The 22,800-nt window shown below is 37.3% G+C and overlaps 1 protein-coding gene across 2 annotated transcripts in view; it reads left to right on the forward strand.

Moving 5' to 3' along the window:
* Positions 1 to 22,800, forward strand: part of LOC127432136 (corticoliberin-1) — a 41,733-nt gene that overhangs the window by 17,777 nt on the left and 1,156 nt on the right. Inside the window, exon 1 of one of the 2 annotated variants that reach the window (XM_051682972.1) lies at positions 22,623 to 22,716. The exons of the other annotated variant lie outside the window; for it this stretch is intronic. The gene's annotated coding sequence lies outside the window, so the exon portion shown is untranslated. Of the gene's footprint in view, positions 1 to 22,622; positions 22,717 to 22,800 lie in introns of those variants that run through there. 2 annotated transcript variants of the gene reach the window in all.

Genomic DNA, 22,800 nt, shown 5'->3' on the forward strand with positions numbered 1-22,800 from the left:
CAAAATCACAAGATCTGTAACTGCCTGAAGATGACAGACGTGCACTCCAACTCTCGTAAAATGCAACCAAATGCGTCCCTGATACACATGTACTAACAAACAGCTGTACATTTTTTTTGGTTTATTTAAACAAAAACAGCCCCTATGACTATTAGAATCAACTTTTGTGCATGTGATACTGTTTCCCATGATTTATGCCGCCTGTTGCACCATTAAAAACTTTTTAAGGTGGTGGTGGCTGACTCTGGTGCCCCCTCAAAAACAAAAAATAAAAACAAAGCAAAAATTGACAACCCTGTGAAACCACACCGGATTTTGCATGTCGTAACTGAACGTGGGTTTGCCAGTTTAAATATGTGGCATGAAGAATGACATTTAAAAGCTGCAGTGGAGTGGAAAGTTTTCTCACAAAATGCTATGTCTTCAAAAGACTTGGAATATATCCCATGAGTCGTATGGACTACTTTTATGGTATTTTCGTCCTTTTTGGAGCTTGACAAACATGGTCACAGCGAATTGGAGTTGTATGGAAAAGAGCGTTCAACCAAAGTGTTTCTGTCAACACCAGTTGGTGGCTTAACACATTCTTCTGGAACAAAAACACAATGAACTGATCTCCAGATGTCTGTGACGTTGCAATGGGCGTTGGGCAGCGTTTCGAGAATAGCGTGATTAATGCTCTGTCAAGGATTCAGAAAAGAACATGGTGATGGCTGAGGCACCCATTTTGCATATCTACTCTAAATAAAAGCTGGTGCGTCATTGCTTTGAAGAGTGTTAAGAGGCTCTGTGTGTCAACTCATGTTGTGCTTTATAGATATCAATATGAGCTTCTGGGATTGCCACTGCAGTGGATGCACATTTACATTGTCACACAGCTCTAGAGGTGGTTGGCAGCAATGGCTGGTGGCGATGCATGCTTGATTTCTCTCTTGCTTCCTCTTTCGGGGTTGTTGGCAGACGGCTTTTAAAGTTCAAGTGAAAATAAACATCAGCTCACAGCTGAGCAACGCAATGCACCATGATGACAGTTCACTTCTTTTTCCAGTTCTCATAGTGTTTACTTAGAAGTAAAACTCAAGACTATCCATGTACGGGAGAGAGGTGCTAGTTGTCACATGGGCAATATCTCAGTAACAGTAAGATTTGGGGTTTTCTCTAGCAGAGTTTTTGCATATTGATTTCAAACAACTGGTTCAAAACCCTCTTAAATTAGAATAATTTCTGCAAGTTATATGCTCTAAACTACAGTTTAAATACCACCCTATAGCATACTTTCAGGCAAGTATATAATGAAGGCAGATTTAAACGAAAGGTGTTCTTAAGACAAGGGTATTTCTCATAAATGTCAGGTTATTGAGGCACACAAGTTGTCAAGTGTTTTAAATGTTATACATTTATAAAATGTATTACAATATTTGAACACTGAAAAGCCTAATAGGCTATGTAATGGCAGGTTCCAACTTACTCCATATAGTGTGAACACATGCCCTGCTATTATATTAAATGCTCAATAGCTTTTTTTTTGCCAATACTTTAAGGAATGTAGAGAAATTGACTTTCAAAAATAAACCTACCCTGAGAAATGTTTTTCTACCAGAGTAAAATGTTTGAAACTAGCCCTGGTCCCCCCTATGTATAATTTAGGAAGCCTGACACTATATTGAACAATGATGTATGTATAGCCCAGTAGTCCTGAGGCAATATACTTTTAAGCAGTTCACATTATGAATTAGTGCGTTTCTTGGCCATGAGTCATGACTTCACTTCCGCTATTGTGCTGCTGAGTCTTCCCTCAATATTGCCAATGGAGTCGTTTATGGGACAGCTCACTGAACAGAGATAATCATGAGAAATCGACAACCTACTCTTTAATTACTCTGGAGCTCTATAAAACTTAATGCACATCGTGAGAGAGCTCCCACAACCTAACTGGTAGATAAAACATGATTTCTTAATCCTTGTGTTGTTTTCGTTTGTGCTAACATCTTCTGTGTTAACGGTCAAAAATGGCCGGCCCACTAAGATTGTTAAAAAAAACTCTCATGTTGCATATATTATCCCAAGATATTGCATTAGATCTTTTTTTCAACTTCTTTTTTTAGTAATTATGACAGATTTTGTACTTCTTTTTTTGAACATATTTTTAAAAATATGTATTTTTATTGATAGAAGGATTAATTGAACTGAGCTTATACTGGTGGGTTGGGGGCACTGCCTGCAGAAAATAATAATAATAATAATAATAATTATGTAATAAATTAATAACCACTTGCTTGATCTAAACAAAATGGATCTAATTTTAAAGCTTAGAATCTGGACATATAATGCGTATAGCTGATCCTACCAATTCTTAAATAATGCTTTTTAAAATGCTGACAAATTAAGACTGTTTTGTTCTCATAATTTGCACATTTTTTATCGCAACAATTATATTCAGAGTTGGTAAAAACATACAAAATATGAGATAGCCATTTGTTATATATCTTTGGAAAGGTCTCAATTAGTAAAATGCAATGAGAAAATTTGTTTCACTCAGTGGCCAAACTGCAGTGACTATTGGTGTATGAAATTCCCACAGACACATAAATATAATAAACAGTAGTGTCTTTTTGTCAAATTTTTCCTTATTACTTCCTGAAACATACATTTAACATAGACAATGGCATATCATAACTTACAGCAGACTATCCCTATTCAATCAAGCCCAAACACAACATAATATGCTAAATAGATCTTGGAATATTCTTCAAAGAGTGTACATGGAAAAATGATGCACAAAAGGGCGCTCAACACATGTTGTGCGTGTGTGTGTGTGTGTGTGTGTGTGTGCACGCACATGTCCGAGGACTTTGTGTGTCCATACACACATCCACATATGTGCATATCTAAAGGGTTGGGATGCTCCTGAACACTTAATATTTCTGTATTTTGTTTTAGACCAGGAACACAGGTGTATCAAAGTTCAATATAATCAATAACATTTTATGAAAATGATCTAAAATAAATGTGTGTGTGTTCAGATGCCCTGTGTGAACAAAGTCATGGAATTTTATTCCAACTGGATGAAATAAACCACAGTTTTCAGATTTTTTTTTTCATAATTCAGTTTTGACCAGAACACAATATAAGGGTTAAAAAGGTTTGTTTTTAGATGTTAAAGCTGATGTGTGTAATTTTTCAGTGTTAAAATTCTTTGTCATATCCCAGTTAAATATGCAAAGTCAAGCCTATGTAAGCCATGCGTAGGTTGATTTCAACTAAAAATGTAACACTGTGGCTCTGTGATGCTATGGAAACATTCCTTTGTTTGTTCAAGCAGCCCGTCCAGCCCAACACAACACTGGCTCAACCAGTGACATGAGTTTGGGGTTGGATTATCTGTTTGTACAACCAATGGGAGACGGAGAGTTTTCTTGAATCTGTTTGAAAACAGTGTTTATTTTTGCAGTTTCATCTGGTGCAGAAATTACACACTTCAGGAGGTGTGCTAATATAAATCACATAACTCCATAATAATTTAATTCAGGTATACTGTAAAAGAAATTCAGTTCAATTTATAGGGAAAAACTGATAGGTGACTGCAAGTTTTTATAATATAATATAATATATTTTATCATATTTATTTATTTATTTATTTACAATATAATATAATATAATTATATAGATTTGCACTGCATATGGTTATTAATAATTTTCCAAAAGACATTTGGAATATTTTACAGTAAATTTACATGCATTGTTCAGTGAAATTAAATATAATCACCATATATGGTAAGGTAACGTACAGTTAACCAATTAAAAGTTGTTTTTTGTAGCATTTTAAAATTATTTTCCTATTAAAATTACAAAATATTTTAAATACCAATTTGAAAGCTGGACTGTGAGAACATGCTTGAACATACATGAAACACATGCTACATTATTGATGCAGGCATGTATACCTTTTCCTCAGGGCAAGTTCTGTCTCAGGGGCATGAGAACGTACAGCCATACAATTCTCTGGCATACATATTTTGACACATAAAATAGGAGTTAAACACTCTGTGGATGAAATCAATGAAAACCATCATAGAACCATTTTAAATGTCACCTCAATAGAAATTCTCTTAACACCTGCACAACACTGAATCAAAATTGTATGTTGGTCCCAATAGGCTATATAGGGGTAAAAAATATCTGAAACGAAACAGGTCGAACCCAAGTGTCTTTTTTTTTTTTGAAGCCAAAAAAGATTTGGAAAAAGATTTTTTAAGCAGCCAGTCTACTCTCTGAGGAAACTTTGAACTCTTGCACTGTGCTGAACTTTAACAGTGTTCACAGAAAATCATAGTCTATACACATCTACCAAGATTTTAATTAAATAGTTCAGGTACTTCTAATTCAGAGAGATTATTATTGCTCATTAATGCATGTTGTGACATGTTTGCGGTAAATGCAATAAACAACTTCTCCTTTTATTGCTCTAATGAACTGCTAATGTGCAGTATGAAAATACAATTAAAACACAACAAACCTTCTTGTTTTTACATCAACAGCTTGCAGTCATGGCTCACTAATGAGATAAAGTGATATAATAAAGCGCGTGCTTCAGAGAGAATGCTGGCTCTCGTGAGACGCTGGTAACCTTCTCAATTTTTAGACACGTCAAAGGAAAATTCAATCCACTGTATTTATTCCCTTCATTTTCAGAGACTGGGAGATTCTTTTTAGTGAACAGACATTTTTATTGATTCAGTGCCATATTCTGTCCTCATCTCAGAGGGAACATCAAGCTGTGTCTTTTCCCTTCTTGATGTTAAAAGTTGGAGAGGGGCCACTTTATAAACTCAGACTATAAAGATATGCTCACCGCTCTCTTGAGAGAGGCTGACTCATCCGATGAGTGCCAACAAGAGTCTGTAACTCATATATCGATACATTCCATGCCCAATTCACCATTGCGGGAATCTCCTTTTAATTGCATAGGCTACTGTCATCTATTGTCATTCAGTCCCAAATAAGATGTCAGCTTTGTTGACTGCAATTACTTACATTGATGACTTCTCTCAACAAATGAATAATAAACAGTACACTTACTGCAATGAGAGATCAGCCGAGAATCTCAATGTTTTCCCCAAACTGCCTGATGCCCATAAATGCAGCTTTTTTTGCTGAGAGGTGTCTTATGGATTTATGCCCATACGACCCAACTAGAACTGATTAATGCCTAACCCTGCATCCTTGTATATCTACCATATTTAATTAAGTAAATACAGAAGGTACTGTATCTGTAACACACAAACACAGTGCGGTTCAAAATCTGGGATTCGAAATCTCATTTACACCTAGAAATTAAAAGAAAGTTTGAGGTTTTTGAAAAAATGTAAACAAAGAAACATTATAACGTGAAATGAATAATAAATATGTATGATTCTGCACTATTTGGAGGTCACTAATCAGATAAGCAAATTTGTCACATTAACAATGTTGAAAGGATTGTTAACCCAAAAATGAAAATTCTTTCATCATTTACCAGTATGAATTTTCATTTCATGTACAACTGTATGTGGAAATACTGTTTGTTAAATGGTTGGTCTGTATTGGAATAAAAGTCATACCTATTAAAAGTATAAAAAGTTGTACTTGTAATAATTCGTACAAGATAGCAAAATCGTAAGATATCATATGCGAGCGAATTATTATGAGTTGTCATAAGATTCTGTTGTTCCTGTCTTTCTTCCATGGAACACGAAAGGAGATGTTAAAAATGAACACCATTCACTTTCATTGCATCTATTTCCATTCAATGAAAATGAATGGTGACTGAGGTTGTCATTCTGCCTAAGAGATGTTAGTTATTTTCATTGTATGGAAAAAGATGCAATGAAAGTGAATGGGACTGAGGCTGTCAGTACATAACATTCAGTCTTAACATCTCCTTTTGTATTCCACGGAAGAAAGAAAGTCAAATGTGTTCGTAACAATGTGAGACTGAGTAGGCTAAATGATGACAGGATTTTCACTTTTTGGGTGAACTATCCCTTTAACTTCACAACAACTTTGCTGATAAGATAATCTGTAAAGAAAAAAAGCTGTATTAAATGAGAAATGGGAATGGGTTATGTAAACAGTCTCCCAAATTAAATTCCCTAATTCCTAATTTCCTCAAAAGTTATTTTATTATACATTCGTTGCCTTGAGTGCATGATTGAAACATGATTTCATAGTGGATACTCATCTGAAACACAGAGCTTCATATACTTTTTAGCACAATTAGTAACTTTGATGATGGTGATTAATTAACAGGATAAATCAAACTGATTGATGGGTACAATCCTCTGATGATCCATTCAGTGCGAGATCCACATAGAAAGCTCAAAGTATCAACCTGGGAACTAATGAATGCCAATTAGTGCAGGATATGACTTTGCTACGCCTTTGTTTAGGCTCATACTCAGCAGTCCCTGATGAAGAAAGTACGGCCATGTGTTGAAATTTCCACATAATGATGTAGATGGAAAACACTAAGAAGACCTTTTCACTCACCAATTAGACAATTCTTTAATGGCACTGTTCTAAGAATACTTCTTCTAGCCTTCTTCAGCCAACCATAGGGAGGGAAATTTTTGCCAGAGGTAATTACTACCAGAGGTTTTTAAACCTGTATGACTTTCGAAATTTCACTGATTTAACTAGGAGTGTTTTCTGAATAGCCTTTTGGGGCACGTCATTGTGCACTGTAGCGTCCCACCTTGATTATCTGCTCCAAGGATGCACACTTAAAGTGCATCCATCGGAAGATGAAATTGGAGGCTATTTATACAAATAACACAATGCTGAATGAAGTGAGAATTTATGAAATGCATGAAAATGTTTTACTCACAAGTCACTTGGACTTCATGTGTTGATGCCATGTGCACCACTTGATTAGAACAAGTTTTGAAAACATCTTGCAAAAGTAAATAGCAAAAACCTATTATTTATTTTTATTTATTTTTTATTTTTTTTATTTGCCATTTCCTAAGCCACAACACATATTACACAATCAATTAAATCGTTTTTTTTTTTTTTTTTTACTTATTAATCACAGTTTTCTGTGATTAATCACAAATAATCATGGTACATGGTACATTAAAAAACAAATATTAAAATATAATCATAAATATATTTTATTCTTTGTGTCAAGGAACTTGCACGAAATTGGTTAGTCATCATTTATTTTAATTATTTTAATATAAACATGTTAAAATGTTCAGTTTTTTGCAAATAGAGTTAATTAGACACATTTTTACAGGTATAAATCTTTGATACAAGTGTATGTATATATGCCATAAAATCAGTGGACATGCTGTAATTAAAAGTTGGGCAAAATCTTCTGCCGTTTTCTAGTAGACTTTTTTAATAATAGGATAAAATGGGCAGATTCAATTCATATCAAGCTTTATTGGCAAAAGAAACTTAAGTGTACATTTCTAATGCATTATTAGACACTATACACACAGATCCAAAACATATTGAATGCTGCATTTTAATTAGCTAAAGTTTAAAATCTCAGAACTTGGTTTGGCTGCCAGTCAGTCTCTATTGTGCACATGCTGGGTCTCTTTTGTGTGGTTTTAGCTTTTGACACTGGTTCAGATGACAGTGAGCATTTTCGGGTGATGATGCGAAGAGAGGTCAGCTTTCCCATATCTCACCCACACCTGGTGTGCTTGCGGGTGAAGTCTCCATTCTCCGTACAGTAAATCTGCTTCCGTGTTTATTATGCCCAGGACATGAATTGCATGTAATAATAGTTAGCACTGCTCCACATAATCAGTTTCTGTGCAAGGGTGTGATGTTGAGCTAATTATTAGATTACCAGGCAAAAAATATTTTTAAAGCATGAAACGTCTAAAATTTCTGGTCAGAGAGCTCTAGTGACAGAGGCCTGTTCTCACGGTCTTTCTCTACATTATCAATATGAAAATTACATGCATAATAATGTTAGCCAAAGATGATACACAGTAACACACATGGGGATAAAAATGGACAGCAGATCAAAGAAGTGTGTGTGTGTGTGCTTAAAGGGGCACTGACAGGGCAAAGCTGCACGCTCCTGGAGTGCTCATGGAGGAAAAGGCCACAAGTCATTGATTATGTCACTGAAACATGATCAAAGATTGTCCAGAAACATTCCCATGGGATTGAATGCCCTATTTAGAGAAGCCACCTAATGAGTTGAGGGGAAAGGATGAAAGTATCACTTTTGCTCAATGATAAATCAAGAGAAGTGAGAAGGATAGTTGATATTAAAGGAATAGCTCAACCAAAAATGAATATTCTTTCATCATTTACTCACTTTCATGTCATTTCTAACTGTATGACTTTCTTTCGTAGAACACCAAAGGAGAATTTTAGCAGAATGTCTGAACTAATCTGTTCCTTACAGTGAAAGTGGATAGGTAACAGGGGCTTTCAAGCTCCAAAAAGGACATAAACACCATAAAGTAGTAGTCAGAATAGTACAGTATCTTTTGTATATACAGTACACAAGATGTTCAGCACACTAGTACTAGTCCATCTTTAAATGTTAAACTGTTTATAACAAATTCAGTAAGGCTGAAAAGCAAGCGACATGCCTGAAGGTATTCTTAGAAAAAAAAAAGAAAAACCTTGACATACAAAAAGGTGCAGAAAAGTGATGTTTTTTCAACAGAATGCGTTTTTTTAACAGTAATGCTTCACCCTATATATTGTCAAACTCCAGTTAAACTGTAGGTCATATTCCTGTCTGAAACAAATGTTAAATTGTGATTCACAGACTGTCATGTGATAATGTACACATGTGACTTGACAGGAGAGGATCTAAATGCAGCCTTCAATAAAACAAAAGGTAATGTAGGTAACTCAGAACATAATGAAAACAGAACACAGGGAACTAAGCTCAGCATAATACAGATGAAGACTGACAAAGAAACCAGGGGAAAATAAGGGCTTAAATACACAAGGGAAAACAAGGGAACGAGGAACACCTGGGGAAACAATCAGGGGAAAACCAATCATGAAAAGAAACTACAAAGGACTACAAAACTAACAGGAAACAGGGACAGGGAACTAAACCAGAATTTCAACATAAATTAAATCAAACAACAGGGAATATGTGACACATGAACACATTTGCTTATGTTCCATTCTCTTCTCCTCTTGGTTTATTAACGTTTGAACTATTAGCTTGTGTTGGATGTACTTGTTCTGGATTGATTCTAAGCTAAAAGTACTGCTGCCTTTTCAACTGCAGATTATAACTTAAGTAAGTTATTTTTGCAATTCCGTTTGGTGATGCTAGAGGCACAGAAATTACACACATAACCTTTAATTATAATCAGAGAAACAGTACTATAGTAACAAAAGATTTTAGTGCTTTAGAGTATTAATGATAAGGACAACCTGATGACTTACTGTAAGTCTACAGGATATCTCTGCCGTTCAAAATGTCAGTGCAGTTGACCAAAATATTAATTTCATGCAAAACTCAACTCTTCTTGTGAGGGCTACTCATGTCATATTGTATCAAATCATATCACAGACAAGTGAAGAATGAGTTGTCAGGCCCATCAAATCACAAAGAAAGTGCCAGAAAAGATGAAAGGTAGGGATCCTACACTGTCTGTGGCAGGTACTCAAAATCGGATAAGTTAGATGAAACTAGAAATGGACAGGCAATAGAGCATGGCATTCCTGACAGAATATTCCTGCCTATTCATCATCACAAGGTAATTTAGCAGCAAAGACTTGAAAAGGCAAGCAACAAAGAATGTTCTGCACTCTCAAAAATATTACAGCAAATTTATTTAATTTAGTTTTATCCTGTCCGCATTAGCAAACATGTGAAGGGTGATAGTGCTGTATACAGTATATGTATTGTAGGCCAAGAGGAAATCACATTTTCCATGAATAGGGCCTTGGAATTACTTGTGCTCCTACTCCTACTCCTACTTGAGGTCGACCGATATTGGATTGTGCCGATAACTATAACCAAGGTGGTGGAAGTCGATAACTGATTAATCAGCCAATAGTTATTAAAATCGATTATTAAAACAGACTTTTTTTTTCTTTTCTCTAAGGACACCATCTATCAAAATCAACATGAACTCAACATATAGTATATAAATAAACGTTTCAGAAGTTATTTTCTAAAATTCATTTTGTATTTATAATCATGCATTAGACCATAAACAGACAGAGATTAAGAATGTTATAATGCACTACATGTAAGCATTCACCAAATTAAGTTTTTATATTTATAGCCTATATATTCACCAGATGACAGGTTTTCATTTTTATTTGTATTCACCAGATTACTTTTTTTATTATTATTCAGAGGGTATGGCGTTAGAGACGTTTTAGGAGTTTCATAACAAAGTTTGGGAGGAGCATGTTCATTTAATCCGACTAAACACATTGCCAGAGTAAGCGTATATAACCAGCTACTTACCTCCATGTTGCGACAATTTTTCTGGCATCCCTCCACCACCCCAACTCCCCCTGTCTATCCATTAATAACTAAACTAAGTGTGTGTGTGGGGGGGGGTATTCAAACTCGGGTCAAATCTTAAGCCTCGAGCCCTCCGCCAGAGACAGCAAGCCAAGCACGTTCACACTATCCTCACTGCATTAACTACATTAACTTGCGAACTACTATTTTTTCTACCCAATTTGGAATGCCCAATTCCTAATGTGCTCTAAGTCCTCATGGTGGCGTAGTGACTCGCCTCAATCCGAGTGGCGGAGGATGAATCTCAATTGCCTCCGCGTCTGAGACCGTCAATCAGCGCATCTTATCCCATGACTTGTTGAGCACGTTACCACGGAGACATAGCGCGTGTGGGTGGAGGCTTCATGCTATTCCCTGCGGCATCCACGCACAACTCACCACACACCCCACCGAGAGCAAACCACATTATAGCGACCACGTGGAGGTTACCCCATGTGACTCTACCCTCCCTAGCAACCTGGCTGGAACTTGCAAACTAATTTAGTATGTAAGTGAGCACGTTTCTGTATGCTCACATTTTTAGGTGCATGTGTGCCCTTGCTTGAAATTAGAATACTTATTGATTTTCTAATCAAATTAAGAGACCCCATTAAAGTGAGGATATAAATATGGTTAAATATTGTTATTGAAGACAGATAAGTAAATGTACTTATTTTGCTCAAGTAAACTGAAATTACAAAACTGAAATTTACAAAGTAAATTTAGCTCATCTTTGATTAAAGTATCATAATTTTTATTTAATTATTTACATTATGAGTTACATTATAGCACATCTTATGTAGTATAAGGGAAATTATGACTGGACTCTAGGGTAGCCATTTGGCACATTGGATTCTCCTCAGTACTTTTTAGTGAACATGTGCACTTTTGTCAACAGGCTCCAAGTTCACCAGAGGTAACACTAATCACCCTCATGATGTCTTCACACAAATCACAACTATGAACCAGCTACAATAAAACAACAACAACAGTCATAAGAATTAAAACTTTATTAAAAACAAATCATTATTTTTCTCCATAAGTATTCAAGTGCAAGTGCTTATGTGTATTCCACACAGCTTCAATTTTGTACTTAATAATTTTGAGTTAGATGTACTCGAAGTCAAAGTTTAAAGGATGTGTATATTTGAGTTATGATTCCAAAATGTGACATTTCAAGTACTGTTTAATTAGGACCACTTACTGTACAGGTTTTATTTATTAATGACAACTTCATGGTTTAGAGAGTAAAGGTAACTTAAATAAAACTGTTAAGAATAGTAAAAAATTAAGCTTAAGTTGAGTTAACCATTTTGTTTTTACAATTTGAGATTACTATTAGTATTTACAGTGATAGACACAGCAATTCACCAATAGGTGTCAGTGATTGTTTATATTTCACCTGCAGGGGGGGCCTGGGTAGCTCAGCTAGTAAAGACGCTGACTGCCACCCCTGGAGTCGCGAATTCAAATCCAGGGCGTGCTGAGTGACTCCAGCCAGGTCTCCTAAGCAACCAAATTGGCCTGGTTGCTAGGGAGGGTAGAGTCACATGGGGTAACCTCCTCGTGGTTGCTATAATGTGGTACTCGCTCTCCACTGGGTGTGTGGTGAGTTGTGCGTGGATGCCACGGAGAATAGCGTTGTAAGGGGGTTCAGTGGAAAGGAGGAGGCGAGAACCGGCTTGACAACTTAAATAATAATTTAATAAACAACTTAAACAAACACACAACCAAAAACCACACAGTACAGCTGCCTGTAATTCTCTCTTTCTCGAACTGTCGTCCCCGGCCGCCTTTATCCCTCGCGCGCCCCATCAGGCTGATTGGGGACCGGGTGTGTCTCATTCCAGCCCGGCCCCGCCCTCCTCGGCTCTACAAGCGTGAAGCCTCCACACACTCTGTCTCCGCTGTAACGTGCTCAACAAGCCACGTGATAAGATGCGTGGATTGACGGTCTCAGATACGGAGGCAACTAAGATTCATCCTCCGCCACCCTGATTGAGGTGAGTCACTACGCCACCACGAGGACTTAGAGCGCATTGGGAATTGGGCATTCAAATTGTGGAGAAAATGGGAGGGGAAAAAAAATATATTTCACCTGCAGGGACTGCTGTCATACTCCAGAACTTTCAAAACAATCGAAGAACCATCTGGGTTAAGTTGTGCAAAACCAATATATCGGTCGAACTCTAGCTCCAATCATGCTGTATAAAGTGTGATTTTCAAATTTTTTCACATTTTTTAATGGGGGAAAATCATTTGGTTACAGGATTGCACACAAATTGGTTTGATAAATTACTTGTAATTAAAAATAGTTTTTTTTTACTACAATGTATTCCACAGGTCGATATATTAGTATTTTGATTGTTTGATACAGTTAAGAAGATCATGGCCAGGAACAGGCTGAAGGATGTGACTACTTTTCATATGTTAATTTTATGTTAAATAATACTTTATGTAGCATATCTAATAGTACTCACTCCAAATAAAAATAGGATTTGTGCTTCTAATACTTTGTATCCTGGTGGAAAGTGCCAAATATGCACTCTGGATAGATTTGACATATGAATGGCTACAGCCTCATACATTTTTCAAGCAATGGCAAAGAATTTTGACAATTGAACAATATTCAGTATATTGCTGAGATAACTGAGTGATGGCCATTGTCAGTGTGATGACTGTGACCTATATTTAGTTAAGACTGCTTTTTGAAAATATAAAAATATCATTAGAAACCCTGCCATAAAAACAACACAAAAACACCCCCAAAGATCCCATCATTCATGCCTGAAAGTAGACTGCACAGGGTATTTATATTAGCTGTTGTAGTCGTAGAATAATACATTAACAAACAGCCTTGGTGGCGGCACAACAAAATATAAGCTTCAGCACATATATAAGAAACTGTTCCTTGCATGAAAGTACATTATATTAATCAATATAACAAAGATTCCCATCTCAGAACAACAAGCTTCATATTATCACTCAAAAACTTAATCAGGCCAGGACAATATATTACATTTAACAAAACCATCACCTTTCACTCTAAATGAGAAATGAAGGCAGATGATATTTTGCTCATGTTTGACACTGTGTGTGATTTTGTCCGCTCACTGCTGATCCAGTGGGAGTATCGTGGCCTGAGGGGGTGAGAGCAGCGCTTGGAGGCCTGACCTCATCTGCTTTCCCTGACAGCCAAGAGCTCTTTGTACTTTAAGAGATCTTTTTATGGACTTTCTGCTCTCAGTGAGATGTTCAAATAGAGCAGATTTTGCATACACCTAAAGGACACTTGTCTGATGGTGTTTGGGTAGCATGATTTTTGGAGCTCTCTGTTTTTATTACTTTCCACTGGTTGGACAATAATCCTGGATGACATTTACAGTAGGTACCCATGAGCAATTGGATTTTGAATAGGGTACTGCTGATGAATTTAAACATATCTGTCAGACAATAAATCTCCACCATATTTGCATTATGATTTAATTCATTACACATTAAAGACAAGGACTGTATCCTTAAGGTGTGGATGGATTTCTAAGGCATTTAGAGATGATTTAGATAGCTTCTTTTTTCCTGTTTTAACTCCATAATTCCACCTAATCAGGTAACCCATTACCAAATCTAAAAAAAACGTCTTTCACTTGACATGATATCTTGAAGGACCCATGAAATGATTTGACAAGTGCTGTTTTCTTTCCTGTGTTGACATATTTCCTATTGAAGCAGGATGTTGGGGTGGGACATATCAACATGATAATGATTTTTAGGAGAATATCTTATATTGCAAATTAATGGTGACCAGATATTTGAAGCACCAAAAACCACATAAAGGCAACATAAAAGTAATCCATACGAGACCAGTTGTTTAATTCATATCTTCAGAAGTGATATGATAGGTTTGGGTGAGAAACAGATCAATAATTAAGTCCTTTTTTTTTCCTTCTTTTTTTTTTTTTAACCAAATATCTCCACATTCACTTTCAAATTGTGAAAGAAAGTAAAAGTGAAAGTGGAGATTTAGAGAAAAAAGGAAAAATATTGATCTGTTTCTCACCCACACCTATCATATCGCTTCTGAAGATATGGTTTTAACCACTGGAGTCGTATGGATTACTTTTATGGTGCCGTTATATGCTTTTTGTACCTTCAAATTTTTTGCCACCATTCACTTAAATGGTCCTACAGAGATGAGATATTCTTCTAAAAATCTTTGTTTGTGTTTAGCAGACGAAAGAAAGTCATACACATCTGGGATAGCATGAGGGTGAGTAAATGATGAGAGAATTTTCATTTTTGGGTGAACTATTCCTTTAATTGAGTGCAGGATTTGAGTGTTACAGCAGATGAGGATGATGATCGAACATAATGACTTGGATTTGGATCTGTTCCTCACAAAAAGTGATCACATGGCATCGTACAGTGCACAAATAGAGGATTACTTTTATGATAATTTTATGGTGCTTTTATCAATTTTTGACCCACTGCTCGTACATTCTAAAACTCCTTTAGAAAAAGTAGAATATAGACGAAGGGGGATGTTTTGAGGGTGCATGTAAAATGTTGCTATAATGATATATTTTTATGAGAGTGTGTTGGTACTTTTTAAATGCGTAATTTGCATATGATTTAGGAGTACACTTGCATAGAGATGGCCTCAAACTTATCACACACATGGGGTCTTTAAACATTGCCATGTGCCCTTAATATGCGTCTGAAATCCAGGAGGGAGCCAATATTGTGAGTTCTTTGAATTCAATTAAATACACCAATTCATATCAGTAAAAACCCCATTGAGAAGACAGATGAGCCCTTCTATTGAGTCAGACCACTGTCTATTTGAAGCAGGGAGCTCAGCAGGCTCTCTGAGCCTCTTAAAACTCCTTTATAGTACTGAAAACTTTTATTGATATCTCCTCTCAGTTGACCAGAATAGATTGTATCTGCTGAAGATGGCGTACAGCTTAACAGCGTCATTGTTAACAGCATTGGCGTAATCCCATGCAATTACAAAAGTGGATGTGAAGTGTCTTATGGCAATGTTAAAAAACAAATGAGGTGAAACGAGACAAATGTACTTTGAGTGTTACTCTTATCAAGAGCGAGATTTAACGGTTCACTAATTCTGTGGAGTATAGCCGCTGGTAAACATATTGTGTTTTGGGCAAACTAAGACAAACGTTTCAGTGACCACAAAAGTTGTAAGTTAGTCAGGGCTTGTATTTTCACCTGCTGGTAAACAGATGTTGATGAACAGAAATTGTGTTCACCTGAGGAGCTCACCCATAGCAATAGTAGACCATTCAAGCACTTTCTGTTTGGATTATTATAGGATGGTACATCAACAAAACATAAATACTCTTATTATTTATCACTTTTTTTTTTTGTTTTTTGTTTTTTTACATTTCACACACATATAACAGAAAACTTTAATGTTTTTTTAAAAAAGACTTTAAGATAGTTGAGGTTTGGCTAATTGTGTTGTGATTTGTGAACCTTAGCAGATGTTGGAATTTTTCCAAGAAATTACATTGAAAAAGTTGAAACCCCCTGCAAGTCATTCCTGTGTTTCCTGTGTTTTGTCACATTGCATGTTTTGTGACATTGATTTGAAATTGTAGTGACATCAATGACCACGAGCGAATTTGCGAATTTTGTAGTGAGGTAGTATGTTGGATTTGTGTCAGAGAGCAGCCGCATCTCATGATAAGACTTGACACCAGGCCTGAGGGGTAGGAGGAAAATTGCTCTACTTTATTTTGCGGAGAAACGCTTAAGCTTTTGACCTCGTCATTTGTTTGAACGCTTCATACAGTCGATCAGAATGAAATCGCCCACACAGAGTGGAAAAAGTAATCAGTCTAAAAAATAAAGGAATGCCTGGAATTGTTTCAGTGAGGTCTTTTCAGGATCATTACGGAAGGCTGCACTTGGTGGGGTGAATATAATAATAATAATAAATTTATAGAGAGAATCACCGGGGTACATTTGAGTGGATTAGGGACTAGGTGCTTTGAGGAGCTCGAAATAGAACCAAGATGTCTACCGCCTTCTTCATCTGTCAGCTTTATCGTAGATGGATGCAATCATTATCCATAATAATGTTATTCTTGGGATGAATCTTCTCTTCTCGTTAACCGAGGACCCTTTTCCACCTGAGTCTTCCCCTTCCCACAAATCATAAATGTAGTGAGATAATTACCTTCACTTTTTGCAACAACAACAAAAAAAAAAAATAATAATAATAATAATAATAAATTTGGGACATTGAAAATAAAAAATAAATCAATGCATTGTTCTTTACAGAAAAGCAAAACACCCCACATCTTTACCTGCCATTATCTTTTTTGAAAACCAACATTTCCAGAGAGTTATTAACACAAATTGCCATTTTAATTGATTTTAGCATTTCATCAATATAATGACATTATCACTCATTAGCCCTTAAAGCACATGTCTTCAGATCATAACTCAAGACTTTATCCTGATGGTCCTCTTTCTATATTTTACCTGCTTCAACAAGTTCAAAAAGGTCACACAGGCTCTGTTTTATGATTTTATGTTGTATATTTTCTGTCATAACCAGAATATATCAAACCAGTCACACAAATAGTAAAGAATTTTTGTTTGGGATTTTTAGATAATTTTCCTCATATTAATTAGAACATATTAGTACCTAGCAACACCAGAAAAACAAAACAGCTACTACAATTAGTACAGGTGTGATATGCCAAATATGGTTGTTTTGTCAACACTGTAAGCAGTAAATCCTGTAAGATTTTTTTGTCTAACAGTGGTGACAATTCAATAGATGAAGCTGAAATCAGTTTGAAACCATCCTCTAGTCTCAATTGATTCATTTAAATGGATAGTTCACCCAAAAATAAAAATTCTCTCATCATTTACTCATTGTCATGCCATCCCAGATGTGTATGACTTCCTTTCTTCTGCAGAACACAAATGAAGATTTTTAGAAGAATATCTCAGCTCTGTAGGTACATACAATGCAAGTGAACCCATATCTTCAGAAGTGATCTAATTGGTTTTGAGTGAGAACAGATCAAAATATAACTCCCTTTTCACTGTACATCTTGCCATTGCAGTCTCTAGGCACAATCATGATTTCAAGCTCGATTAAACTTCCTAGTGCTTGACGCAGAGCACTAGATGGCACTGTAGGTAGTTTAATCGAGCTTGATGTTATATTCGCCGAGGAGACTGCTGTCAAGATGTACATTTGAAAAAAAAAAGAGTTATATTTTGGTCTGTTCTCACCCTAAACCAACTGGACTGCTTCAGAAGACATTGACTAAACCACTGGAGTCTGACGGATTATGATTATGCTGACTATATCTGGTTTTTGGAGCTTCAGAGGCCTGATCATCATTCACTTGCATTGTATGGACCTACAGAGATGAGATATTCTCTGATGTAAATGATGAGAGAATTTTCATTTTTGGGTGAACTGTCCCTTTGTAACGTTTGCTGGCAATGACAGGCAGATGATGATGATGTGAAGAACCCAAGTGCAGTGTTTATTTACATGAAGAGTGAAATCCAAAAAACGTGAATACAAAACAAAACAAACATAAATGGCTTGACGTGACTTGACTTAAACAACATTACACCAAACAATACCTGACAAAAGACAATGGCAAACATAAGGGCTTAAATACAAGGACAAGTGTAACAAGACAATCAATCAACAGACAGAACTGTAAATGAGATAACAAGACTAATAAACAAGATAATCAAACAATAAACCAATGAAAACAAGACACATGAACAGGGGCAACACATGACAAGATCAGATGAGGGAACAGGACATCACATGACATGAAACAGAAACTAAACTATCAAACTAAAAGACATGAACACAGAGCATGACATATCTCATCCACAAGGGGCAGCTCCTGATGGCCAAACAAACACAAGGCAGGGTCCTTGAGGCGTGGCCTGGAGAGACAGGTCGTGGGGCGTGGCCTGGTGAGACAGGGCATGGAGCATGAGACCAGGGCGGAGCCAGTGGAAGGTGGAGCCATGACAGGCTCGAGGGGTGGAGCCATGGAAGGTGGAGCCATGAGAGGCTCGAGGGGTGAGACTGGAGAACTGGGAGCCCGGAGAGTAGCCGAAGGCTCGAAGGGCCAGGGTGGAGCCGGAGGCTCGGAGAACCAAGGCAGTGCCAGAGGTTCGGAGGACCAAGGTGGAGCTGGAGGATCAGAAGACTGAGGTGGAGCTGGTGGGGCTCAGGACCAAGGTGGAGCCGTAGGGATGAAGGTCCCCAGTGGAGCTGAAGGATCGGAGAGCCAAGGCACAGTCGGAGGATCGGAGAGCCAAGGTGGAGCCAGGTGACCGACAAACCAAGGAGGAGCTGGTGGGAAGAGGAACCCCGGTAAAGCCGATAGGTTGGAGGACCACGGTGGAGCTGAGGGAACGTAGAGCCGAGGTGATGTCGAGGGATTGAAGAGCCAAGGCAGAGACGCGGAGTCGGAGGGTCGGAAGTTCTCCTTATCTGGGATGTCACAGGGGGCGATGGTCGAGCCGGTGGCTTGGGGGGGAACCGGCTGATCAGGAGAACTCAGGGTGGGCACAAGGGCGGGAACCAACTCCAGTTCTAACTCTTCAGTGAAAGCTGGCTCTGGGACAGATGAGGCTAGCAACGCTGGCTCGTTGGCCATGGCAGGCATGGGCATTGGCTCGTTGACCATGGCAGGCATGGGCTCGTTGACCGTGGCAGGCGTAGGTGTTGGCTTGTTGGCCGTGGCAGGCATGGGCATTGGCTCATGGACCAGAGGTGAGCCTGTGACATGGCATGGAGCAGACTCAGGTGTGGCTGTGACATGTCATGGAGCAGACTCGGGATCCGGGGCAGAAGGTGGCGCAAGCTCAGCGACTATGACGTGGGACCCTGGTTTGGCGGCCATGACGGGGAACCCTGGCTTGGGAACCTTGATGGTGGACTCTGACGTGGTGGTCATGACTGTGGGTTCTAGCGTGAGAGGTGCTGTGGAATTGCTGAGTTCCTCATCCGCCACTTCCACAGTGAACGACGAACTGCTCAACACCAGGGCATAGTCCATAAACTGAGCCAGATTGAGGGTAATCCGATCGTCAGGCATCAGGGAGGAGACAAGAACGGAACGGAAACAGTCCTTGAGGGCAATATCATTAAAGTCAACCCTGCCGGCCAGAGCGCAGAAGTCCTCTACATATTCCTCCAGGGGATGATTCCCCTGACGTAGGCATAAGAGCTGAACTGCTGGGTTCATAGTCAGTCAGGTATTCTGTAACGTTTGCTGGCAATGACAGGCAGACGATGATGATGTGAAGAACCCAAGTGCAGTGTTTATTTACATGAAGAGTGAAATCCAAAAACGTGAATACAAAACAAAACAAACATAAACGACTTGACGTGACGTGATTTAACTTAAACAACATTACACCAAACAACACCTGACAAAAGACAATGGCAAACATGAGGGCTTAAATACATGGACAAGGGTAACAAGACAACCAATCAACAGACAGAACTGTAAATGAGATAAAAAGACTAATAAACAAGATAATCAAACAATAAACCAATGAAAACAAGACACATGAACAGGGGCAACACATGACAAGATCACCTGACAAGATCACATGAGGGAACTGGAGATCACATGACATGAAACAGGACCTAAACTATCAAACTAAAAGACATGAACACAAAGAATGAACAAAAACACATAAACATGACACCCTTTAAGTGAACATTGGATTTTTCTATATTTATAATACATTTTGAAACATTACATTTGTATTTGACAGTATTGACCCATATTGAGTGACAAGTTAAAACACACATTTTGTGAGAAAATGGAAGTAGGAGATTGCCCCAAACATGTGAATAGCTCTGAACCTGTTAAACAGATTAATAAATAATAATTAAAAAAAATATATTCCAAAATAAATAAACTTTCGTTTCCATTTCTGTAGTCTGTTTTATCCAATGTCTCAAAAATCAGTGACCAATGTGGAATTTAACCCTCCTATTGCTTTCAGAATCTGCATACACCTTTTGCATTTGTGGGTCAATTTTGACCCGGTAAAATTCAAGCTTATAAATCATTCATAACCCAATGGTTTTCATCTAAAACTATATTATAAGCCATTAATAAGTTCTTAACTGTTCATACATGTAAAAAGATTGATTATTTTTGGCATATTAACTGACAAATATAAAAGTTCTTAATTAACATGCCATTATTTAGAAATAATAAAATGTAAAAATTCTTTGACATTTCAAAATATACATTAACTACAGCAATACCAGTGTGTTACATGTGAACACATCTTTTTTTATCAACATTTCTGTTAAATTTTATCTAAATATAACATAATATACAATTTATATGATGTGAGAATTACTAGTAGTTTGAATGAATTTCCTATTACTCGTAACTGCTCAATACAGCTTGGTGGTCAAAAGTTATGAAATCAACGTGTTCTTTTTCAATTAATCATCATCAAGACAACTGTACAACTCAAGAATACAACATTAATACTTCTTTACTATGTTTTTAAGCCAAATCTATTCTATTTACTTGCATGAACTGCCGAATATTGATGCGTGAGTTGTAAGCTGTAAGCTGGTTTGGCATCAGATGGCTGCAGAGTAAAATTTGAACAATTTTCTCTTTCAAGCCCAATTTAGACTAATGTGTACATTTTCTCTCGCCACACCCTCTTTAGACAGTAGTACCTTTGATTTAGTTTATTTGTTATTTGTGTTACATCTGTCATGTTTGTTTTGTACAGGAATGTGTGTGTGTGTGTGTGTGTGTGTGTCTGTTTGTTTGTAAACAAGATGCAGTGAGAGACAAATGTAAATGTAAGTAGAAGCTAAATGTAAGTGAATTGTTTATAATAAAAAATCTAATTCGTTGATGTACAAAAAAAATCTACATAATATCATGTGTAAAGCCACAGTTGATTCCCGGGTCAAAACTGACCCGCGAATGCAAAAGATGTAGCATTTTTTTAAATGGTTATATCTCTTAAACAATTTTATGAAAAAATCTGCAAAAAAATAATTGTGTATTTTGATAGTCTTGACAAAGTCCCAAAGTTTGGTTCCCGTACTAAAAACTATGTGGTATTTAAAAATTATTATCTACCTCTCCCAGGTCAAAGATGACCCAAACACAATAGGAAGGGTTAAATGCACAGTTTCAGATCTACTGGGAAATACAGTATATACCATTTATTTCTTTGCATGTTACCATGTATTGTCTGTAAACTGATTGAGACGCAGTCTGATTGGCATTCTGAAAGCAGGTGTGAAGGGGCTTAAGCCAAGTGTTCTGTCTCCCAGCCTCCCTCATGGCCGTAGCAGAGCGAGGGGGGAAGGACAGCACTTGACAGCAGTGACTGCAAGAGTGACGTTGTCCTGCCGCTGCGCATTTGTAATTGCTTGTTCCCAAAGCTCAGTCTGTGCTCTCTGGATATGTGACCCACTAGAACAGTTCCCAAAGTTCACCACGCCTGTGTGGCTTTGTCTGCAACAATTAAACAACATGAGCTTTTTTATCTTATGCAGTTTAGTCTGACATAAAATATTTAACATTGATTTTAAGGTAGATGATTGACTGTGCTTTGAGGAATTGATCACTGCCATTAAACCACTTTAAAATGTACCTTTGGTAATCAGAGATAAATATGCGATTAAGATTATGGATACATTACAGAAGGTCATAAAGTTTCACCCATGATAGCATTTAATCAATTACATGGATGACATTTCAAAGAGTTTTGGATGTCAAACTTGTCAGATATATTGAGGATAACATCATACATATTCACAAAAGGGGAGTTGGGGGGAAAGATCAATATAAAGGATCTCTATAATACCCTGGGTTTTGTGTTCATCGTTTTTTACCGAATAAAAGACTATCTCTCTCACAAACACACACACACACACACACACCTCGATGACTCATTCAAACAAGTAAACTGTTCACTTACGTTCATTCAAGTCAACTCTCTCTCTCCTGTGCGCAGACGCGAGATAAAAATGCGTGACACTTGTCGCTGACCGTGCCTATATAAATGCAAACTCCAGCTTTCCTTTGAAGAAGTCCTAAAAGTAAGACCTTGATAGGCAACAACTGCAAGAGAGAGAGACGCATCTCGCAAAGTTCCAAAACCATCCAAGGATATACCAATTACGCACACCACAGGTACGCATAGTTTTATCTGGAACAAGACAGCTTATTTTTAAAGTAAACCTTAAGTAATAGCAGCTTACACTGGAAGTCTTTATT

Source organism: Myxocyprinus asiaticus, chromosome 41 (assembly GCF_019703515.2).
Source record: "Myxocyprinus asiaticus isolate MX2 ecotype Aquarium Trade chromosome 41, UBuf_Myxa_2, whole genome shotgun sequence".
Classification (NCBI taxonomy): Eukaryota; Metazoa; Chordata; class Actinopteri; order Cypriniformes; family Catostomidae; genus Myxocyprinus; species Myxocyprinus asiaticus.